Consider the following 7,212-nt stretch of genomic DNA (forward strand, 5'->3'; position numbering starts at 1 on the left):
GTTTGATTCAAGCAATATCTAAAAAAAAAGAGAACTTGGGACAAGAACCTCTTAATGTTTTGAGAGTTGGAACATATTGATGATGAAGTGATGATGTATGAATAAGATGATGGATGAAAATGTTTTTCAACTTCAATAAAAACTTTGTGTCACAAATGGGACAAACTCTACCTCTTCCCTTTTGGGTGTTGGTGGTATTTCTCGAGCTACGTTGTATGTGATACAGACGTTTGGGAAAAAGTTGGGATTAATCTTACCTCCTTGGTTTTTGTGATAACTCAGAGCTCTATATTGCAAAAAAGCTATGCGATTCAATGATTCTGAATCAAATTCGTTTGTTTTGCCTTGAAGGTAGAGACGCATGTGATGCAGAAAAACTCTATGGGAGACAAAGATTTGTCTATTTAGATAAAATAATTTTCTCCTTTTGATCAAAGCCTTTGAGCTTAATGGTCTTCTTTTCAAGTTGATATTCTGATGACGCTTCTTCTTTCACAAGATGTGAAGAATGGTCATAAAATTTGACTCTTTGTTGTTTTGCACTTTGTTTTTGATGTGTTTAGTTGTTTTGAGAAATGTTTGGTTGGATGAATACTTTGTTTTTGGAAGTGATTTTTTTGATTTTTCTTTGACAAGAAAACAAAGCAAGCACACAAACACAAGAATGTTGCCCCAAAGGCACAAATGAGTATGGGTCTAGATCAACCCAATCCTTGGACTTTTATATGACCCTTCCTTTAGATGTATTTTAAGGTGTATTTCCAAAGCCTGAAGTTAGCTCAATTTGCACTTGGTCTTGACTAAAACGAACACACTTCAAACATTTTTTTATCCCTAAGGTCAAATGGTCAGTTGTGATAAATTTAGCCCACATCTTGATATTTCTTCGACTTTGGTACTACATACCTTATGAATCCCGCCTTGGCAGGTAAGGATGTGATATACTAAGTCTTGCATGAACATAACAAATAGATGATTCCTATGATGGGGGAGTCACCACTTTTATCAAGCCACAAGTGACTTTTCAAAAAGCTATGTTTCTACTCAAGGAAATATGTATGGTGAGTATCTTGGGAGCAAAACCATCTATGCTCTTGCACTAAATTATATCACAAATATCCTCAATCAATAGAATGGGTGGGCTACTACTTAAAGGTGTTTAGTCATGTTCGATGTTTTTGGACATAAGTTCATTCTGCAGTGACTCACTTAAGAGCCTTGTAACTAGTGGTGGGGCCCATATGTCCTTTCGGCCAGTTACATTGTAGGAACAACTATACCCAAGGCTACAACTTTTGCTCTCTCCTGATTTCTATAGCGGCTCGAAGGATTTACTACGCGAGGTCATTCCCAAGAGTGATGTGTCTCTTGGCAGGCCTCTCTTAAAAAGATAAAAATTTTGAGTGTTACTAACACTTTTCTCTTGCACCTAGGACCACGAAAGCCAAGGGAGAGGATAGTGTGTGTTAGAAGTGGGACCACTTGACCCACTTTTTGCACAAGTGTGCCAAGCATGAAAAACACTTGTTCTTTTTAATCTACCATTGCAATGTGATCTAACTATTTGGAGATGTTGCTCCAACAGTCATGGTGTTCTTTTTAATTTCAATGGCAAAATGTGTTGTAATCTAGAAATTGGAAATCCTGGTCAACTGAATTTGAAGCACGTATAACGAAAAATTGCTTTGCAAAAAGTTTTTAAACAAGTTGATTGTGTATTTTATGTGCACCAAAAATAGAAGTGTGGATTGTAAATTCTTTTGATGCAAGAAAAATAGAAGTGTTGATTTTAAGCCCCAAATGAAGTGTGTTTCATAACTTGCAAGAAAACAAATGTTTGTTTTGTTCAGTTTTAATGCACCAAAGAAACAAGTGATCCTAATTGGAAAGCAAGGGAAAGTTTGTTTGTTCAAGTTTTAAAACACCAAAATAAAGTTTTTGATTTTAAAATGTGAGTTTTTAAACCTGCACAAACAACAACTAGTTAGTAAAATCCATATCTAAGGGGGGCTTCCACAAGCCTAAAATTTTTCACTTTTTCTGTTACAAGGTTTTTTTTACAATGTTCTGTTACAATAGCCCTAGTCTACGTTTGAACAGAAGCACTATTTAACACAAATGCGCTAAAAGAAAAAGAAAGACAGAGAAGGCAAAAGCACTTAAACATGGTCAATAGTGCTAAAACAGGGTCAAAAGCGCTCAAACCATGTCAATAGCACTAAACTTGATACAATAGCGCTATTGTAAGAACCATAGCGCTAGAACAACAAGTATCAATAGCGCTATAATGTGATCAATAGCACTAAAGCACAACCTGTGTGACAATTTCAACATTCAAACATGTTATTGGTTAAAAAAATGATCTTTTGGGTGTTTGGATTCACGTCGGGTTCACCAAATGATGCTCTGCAAAATAGACAAGGTTAGAAAATGACAAACAACACAAAACACAAGAAATTGTTAGCATTAGTTAACCAAAAGCTAATCTAAACAGGCATATCAAAAGAGATACTAAGAACATGAAAGAATATTTAACTAAATAAGAAAATATGATGAGGCATCTCCAAATGCCTCCTAACATGCTCTTGGCTCCTTCTCCTTTGTTCCTCTCCTCTCCAAGTTCCAAAGTAGTGTAGCTCTCAGCAACTTTTTGCACTATGGATGCTTATGGAGGATTGAGATTTGAGTATTTTGCTCCAAATGTAAAATGAAAAGCTAAAATACTAGATGCTATTAAAATGATTGATTTTAACCAAAATAACAAGATATTAGTTTGCTATGCTAAATGCTCTCTAAAATGCCTATAGGTGTCACGAATCATTTTATTTAATATTGTGCAAATTAAAGATGTAATGTGATTTTGAAATTCAAATAGATTATATCTTTCATAATCTATTATGAGGAAATATAATATGCTTCTTACTCCTGCAAATGATAAGAAATTCGATATTCTTTTGGGGTTTGTCATTGCTGATAAAATTTTGAGTGTAAGTAATGCAGGATGAGGTGAAGGAGGTCGAAGGCGAGAACAAAAATCAGGTAGAATTGCTTTAACTAAACGACTTCGATAGAAAAGGGAATCTTTCACACACCACATTAGGATTTATATTTTGCATCTTGAAAGTGTGGATGATTTAAATGATCTTAATTGAGTGTTTGTTCAAATTGAAATGATGAAATTCGAATAAGTAGTAGATTAATTTAAATGTTTATATAGGTGCATTAATTGCATGATGTGAGTAATGTTTGAAATAAATATAAGTTGTCTTGAGTAATTGTGAAATAGTATGTTTTATGGTTAAAAGAGATAAATGTGTCAAAAATGAATACCGACCTTAGGTTTTTATGTCCTTGTTCAGGTAGGTAAATATATGAAAAAGAGTACTTACGAGTTTAAATTTCATAAATATTGAATAATGTATTTATTTATGGAATTAAACTAAGTAAATAAAAACCCGATATATATATTTGTTATTAAAGAAAAGGTTAATCCAAGAATACATTAAAAACAAAGTCTAATGTCAATTATAAATTAATAAGACATACCATATTATATATCCTTTTATTAAAAACAAGTTTATTGTTTAATATTAATAAAAAGAAAAAGAGTGTCATTATAAATAAATTATAATGTAAACCATATTACATATTCCTTTATTAAACAAGTTAATAAAACACCGTATTGTAATATATATATCCTTTTATTATAACGTAAGGTGGCGGGATATAAAGGAGGTCGACCGTTTATGAAATAGCCGCTTGGGTCGATGTAAACTCCTTCACCCACGGTAGTCTTCCTCCATGCTCGATAGCTGCTGTTAGAGGCTTTAAACATAGAGCAAACGGTGGGAGGCAGAGTTAGTTAAGTGGGCGTAGCTTAAGGGAGAGCCTACCACCACTCCCTTCACCCACGATAGCTGCTATCCAAGTATTAAACCAGGTCGACGTGTAAAGTAAATGATAGAAGCCGCCTTGGTCGGTGTTTTAACAAACTCCCTCCACCTACAGTGGCCGACTTAGTCAGTAAAGACTCCTCCACCATGATAGCCGTATTGGACGTAGAACCCCCTTCCACCCTCGGTGAGTGCTAGCAAAGCTCTGAATGCGTGGTAGTCTTCCTCCACACATGGTAGTCTCCTCCACACATGGTAGTCTCCTCCACCCACGGTGATTACTGTTAAGAGCTTTAAAACCAGTCTTCCTCCATCCTTGGTGGCTGCTAACAGAGCATTAACGCAGGAGGCAAGATGTTTAGGTAGGCGTAGGAGATACTACCACCACTACTCCCATTTACAGCATAAACAAATGTGCAAAACACTTCCTCCATCCATGATAGTCAAAACAATATACAACACGATGGAGACTTAAACTTTCTCATGACTTGGTATGCGACAATACTGCAGCAGTCGACAGATTTCATGCATGGAGAATATAGTTGCAACCACAATCATGGAACAATTAATATAACCCAGAGGATAGCAGAAAACTTAGCCGCAAATTTGAATAAACAGACGTAGGCACCCTCTCACAATGACATTCTTTTCTCACACGAAGTTAGAAGAACGAAATTCTTGAAGGGAGAGTTAGAAAGATTAGTTTGATAGAGAGTTAGATTAGTTTGATAGTTAGAAAGATTAGTTAGATAAGAAGATTAGTTGATAGATAAGAAGAATAGTTGGAGAGAAAGAGGGACGTACGATCAATGAGTCGAAGCATTTGACGAAGAACGTCAAGGTCAAAAGCTCAAAATCCATTCTAACATTATCCAAGAGGTTAGCATCTTTTGTTTTTCATTTCGTTTTACTTTATTCGTTAAATTTGGTATAAAATGTGTTAAAAAGGAAGTTTAGTTAATAGATACGTACGTCCAAATGGGTATCGATTATTAATATTGTATTTGGAAATCTTTTTAAACCATTATGGAATAAAAGAAAAGAGTTTAGAGAAAAGAGGTAGATAATATCGTACTTTGCACAAAAATATTTAGTTTTTAATTCTATTTTTTTTTTGAATGTGTTTACGTACTTTTGTTAACATATGAGATTACTCTCATACATGTTTAACACCTTCTATTTTATGTACTTTATGATAGACGAAAGATTGATTTTAAGAGTTTGCCTATAAAAGGCATATCGTTTGTTTTTGAAAGATTGTCTTCGAAAGATAGATTAGACAAGTAATGATTAGTAAGCGACAAAATTGATATCTCTATTTTTATTTTAAAAGAATGATTGTATTCTCAAAAGAATTTGTGTTTGTGGGAACCAAGCTAGGGTTAAGCTTGAGATGGAAAAATTTACCTTTCGAGACGGGTGCCGAATGTGGATGCTTTAGAGAGAATAGCTACTTTTTCCAACTATTATTTTGCTATGCATGGCATATACTCGACCAAGTTATTGTTAGAATTTTCCATAGAAAAAGATGGAAATTCCTTATTTATACTCTCTACCACATCCTAGTATGATAGCGAATGCTTGTTTCATAGAATGAAGTAGGAAAAATGAAAATGCATATATCATCTAGGCATGCACCAAATTCCCTCTTGCTTTCGAATTCTTTGGTTAAACCAATTCATGCAGGGTCGGGTATTCTTGATTGTCCAAGAATTCTGGGGAAGCGTAAGCTTCAAGGTTGGGCGGAAAAAGCGCCTGACTCTTGTTCTTGTCTACGTTCGAAAGACAGAAGGAAGCAACTTAGACTGAAGATCAATGGATGTATCTTCTTGTATAATCTTAAGGCTAAATTGAAAGCCTAAGTAGAAAATCTGAATTTCTTTATATTGGATATTGTATTATTCATGAGCATTAATATGATATATATATTTGTTGTTTGCGTATATTTGTATAAAATAGGCTTAGAGATTGAAATTTTAAGTTTATTTATGAATAAAGCGTAGTTTAGGGTTAGATCCCAAACAACACAAAACACAAGAAATCGTTAGCGTTAGTTAACCAAAAGCTAATCTAAACAGGCATATCAAAAGAGATACTAAGAACATGAAAGAATATTTAACTAAATAAGCAAATATGATGAGGCATCTCCAAATGCCTCCTAACATGCTCTTGGCTCCTTCTCCTTTGTTCCTCTCCTCTCCAAGTTCCAAAATAGTGTAGCTCTTAGCAACGGTTTGCACTATGGATGCTTATGGAGGATTGAGATTTGAGTATTTTGCTCCAAATGTAAAATGAAAAGCTAAAATACTAGATGCTATTAAAATGATTGATTTTAACCAAAATAACAAGATATTAGTTTTCTATGCTAAATGCTCTCTAAAATGCCTATAGGTTAAATGCATACAAGTTTTCAGGATCTAGATTATGAAGAAATGAGCTCTATTTATAGGAAAAATGGAGCAATGGATGGTTGAGATTAAGTAATCTCAACAAGGGTCAGGATTGAATGGTATTCAATCCATGTGAGGACTTTCAACCCAATCCCATGTTGACAAGTGTCACCATGAGGAGGCTTGAGAGGAGAGATAAGGAGCATTAAATGCTTGAGAGGATATGATGGTTACCCTAGTCAAAGAAATAAATGCTGTGAAGAGACACATGGGTTACATGAGGGTTAAGTTAGGGGTCAAAGTCCTTAACCATGGGTGCAAGTGGAATTAACCATTAATGGTCATGTAAGAGCCATAAGTGGTTTGGAAGACTTTAGAGGTTAATTTGTTGAACACACAAAACATTAATTGCTTTTCAAAGACTTTGGAGTCTTTGAGAAGTGACTCCAATTTGCTTAGGAATGTGATAATATTTAGGGGATGGATTAGGTTAATTAAGAAGGGTTTAGAAGAATCTAGAAGGGGTTTAGGCATGCAAGTGGATTTTGTAGGAAAATGCAAGTGGGAGGAATTTTGGTATTTTCAATTACAATAAAATCATTTATTTCAATTAAATGGTGTAAGTTGCATTTGGATAAATATTTAAATAAATATTAATTTATTTACATGAGAAAAAGAAGATAAAGCATTAAATGCTTGAAGACTTTGAGGGAAACCATTAAAGGCTTAAGAAGACTCTAGAAGGAAGCCATTAAGTTTGAAGACTTTAAGAGAAACCATTAAAGGCTTAAGAAGACTCTAGAAAGAAGCCATTAAGTTTGAAGACTTTAAGGGAAACCATTAAAGGCTTAAGAAGACTCTAGAAGGAAGCCATTAAGTTTTGAAGACTTTAAGGGAAACCATTAAAGGTTTCAAGTGGGTGAGGATAA

This window comes from Cryptomeria japonica, chromosome 8 (assembly GCF_030272615.1).
Source record: "Cryptomeria japonica chromosome 8, Sugi_1.0, whole genome shotgun sequence".
In the NCBI taxonomy this organism is placed as follows: domain Eukaryota; kingdom Viridiplantae; phylum Streptophyta; class Pinopsida; order Cupressales; family Cupressaceae; genus Cryptomeria; species Cryptomeria japonica.